This window comes from Miniopterus natalensis, chromosome 19 (genome assembly GCF_054644295.1).
Source record: "Miniopterus natalensis isolate mMinNat1 chromosome 19, mMinNat1.hap1, whole genome shotgun sequence".
NCBI classification, from domain to species: domain Eukaryota; kingdom Metazoa; phylum Chordata; class Mammalia; order Chiroptera; family Miniopteridae; genus Miniopterus; species Miniopterus natalensis.
In genome coordinates this window covers 3,802,725-3,805,016 of record NC_142099.1, presented here as the reverse complement: position 1 = coordinate 3,805,016, position 2,292 = coordinate 3,802,725, and the positions used below count along the sequence as shown (strand labels likewise).

General features: G+C 49.4%; 1 non-coding gene across 1 annotated transcript; it reads right to left on the bottom strand.

The window, feature by feature from the left end:
• Positions 1-1,472: 1,472 nt before the first annotated feature.
• Positions 1,473-1,577, bottom strand: LOC148090843 (U6 spliceosomal RNA). The gene has a single exon (XR_015716163.1). It is a non-coding gene; the product is annotated as a U6 spliceosomal RNA (small nuclear RNA).
• Positions 1,578-2,292: the final 715 nt, after the last annotated feature.

Genomic DNA, 2,292 nt, shown 5'->3' with positions numbered 1-2,292 from the left:
TGTTTTTCAGCCTAGCTCTGCCTGCTTAGTTATTAATTTTTCACATAGGCAATGCTCTAGAAGTGTGCCTCCTCTTTCTCACTTGAGCAAGTCCCCAGGCCTATTAGCACAGGGACTGCAGATTGTAAAATACCTTTTGTTTGTTTTCGTTTTAAGTAGAGGACTTCACCCGGTGGCTTAACTAGCGACTCCTTATGGAGGTGTCTAAATGAAAGGGTAACTAGTATATGTTTAAACAGTATCCGTGTATTTCTGCAAATGCACAGGGTGTCCCGAAAAATGTAGACATGCTTTGAATAATTATAAAGGCAGTGTTTGTACTTCAACTGCGTTTTCAAACTTCCAGTGGCATTTTAGGATGAATTTCCTTTGTTCAAAGCTTAGTCTGGCTGAAAAGGAGGAAACATCAGTTGCGCTCCCAGCTGTTAGCGTGTGTACGCGAGCTTTTGGGGCACCCTGGATATAGTAATCTAATGTGAGACCGCCATTCGAAGGAATTACTGCCACTGTGAAGCTGGTTCTTGACTAGCCATCAATATTCCCCCTCCAGCTCTTTTTTTCTCTGTTCCACTCTAGCAAAACCTATCAAAAGAGCAGAGGTAAGGCAAGTCAAAAAAACGGAAAGCCAAGACAGGAGGAAAATGTCGGGCCACAGCAGAGTCCCCGGTCATTGATAGATCTGGTCCGATTCAGCTGCAGGAGACGGAAACCGTTCCATCCATCTTAAAGAGGAATGTTTAAACACGGCGAATTCGTTTTGGAAAAAGCCGCTGGGGGACAGCAAGAGGCGCTCTGGGCTGACCTTCCAGGGCTTATCCCGGCTCCATCCCCGGGCCACTGGGAGAGCCGCAGCTCCGCCTCCTCCAGGGGGGGCTTCGGGGGATTTCAGGGGCCTTCCTGGGGAAACTGACTCAAAGAGCTCCCTCCTGTCCCCGGGGGCAGCACTTCGCACCCCTGCCACACCGTCCCGCATCTTTCACAAGGCCACTGACGGTCACAGTGGAGGGAAGTCGAATATCATCATCAAATGCCGAGGCCTGGCGCTCCCCACTCCTGCTTCCCCACGTCTCCCGAGAGCATGGGCCTGGAGGAATCCAATCTGCACGTCGAGGGTGACGGTTGGGGAGTCCCAGCAACGCAGCTGGCCGGCCTCGGACACGCAGGGGCCCCGTCCAGAGGAATTACGGCGACGCAGAGCAGCCACCACCAACTCACCCTTCCTCTTTCCCTTCTGTATCTGTACGTTCAGAATATTTTAACCCCTTACCATGGTCCATGTAAACTAAACTGTTTAAAGCTGGAATTTTTTTAAATAATGCAGAATCCGATTTATTTGCACACACAACAGTGAAAGGAAGCAGCCTTTGGTCAAATGGAGAAGGTACGAGTCTTACGGAGCTGACTTGGGAGCCTGCTGCCACCGTTAGACTTGCTTTGTTGCCCTGAGGTGTTAAGTCCCTTTACCTGGCACTGACACGAGGGGAGCCTTCACGACTGTGCATGTCCCCCTGGCGCAGGGGCCATGCTAACCTTCTCTGTATCACTCCAGTTTTTGTATATGTGCCGCCAAAGCGAACCCCTGACCTGTGATTTTGAGGCTGACCATATAGTATGTTAGCGGCTCAGCCAGCTTGTAATGAATTAATTGGGTCTGCCTCAGAATTTCACAGTCACAGGGGCTAGAGACTCTCTCTACCGTGTTCACCGGGGACAGGGCATTAGCAGTCACGGGACAGTGTTGTTTTCCTTACCAGGTCTGAGAGCGACTTGAATCCTTTCCCAGGTTACATAACGCCCACATTGCAAATGCTCTTATATCCATTCCGCTTGGTTCATAAAATTTCTACTGGAGTCACCATGTACGCATTGGAGACATTTTCATTTATCAAGGTCCTTTCCTCTGATCATTCCCACCTCTTTTCTCTCTCTCTCTCTCTCTTTCTAAACCCAAGCCAAACAACAGGAGAGCAATCCAGGACAAAGTCAGGAAACAAACATTCACTTAACTCATAAGGTACAGTGCTTTCAGATACACAAATTTATATCATAGTTCACGCTCTGACCAGAAAGATCTGAGGTTTGATGGGGAGTTTAGAATGCCACGGCACCTGAATGTAAAATATAAAATGATGCGTATAAATCAGAAATTTTGGCCCAGCCGGGCGTGGCTCAGCGGTTGAGCATCCACCTGGGATCCAGGCGATCGGGGTTCGATTCCCGGTCCGGGCACATGCCCGGGTTGCGGGCTCCATCAGTGACTCTCCCATCATTGATGTTTCTCTCTCTCTCTCT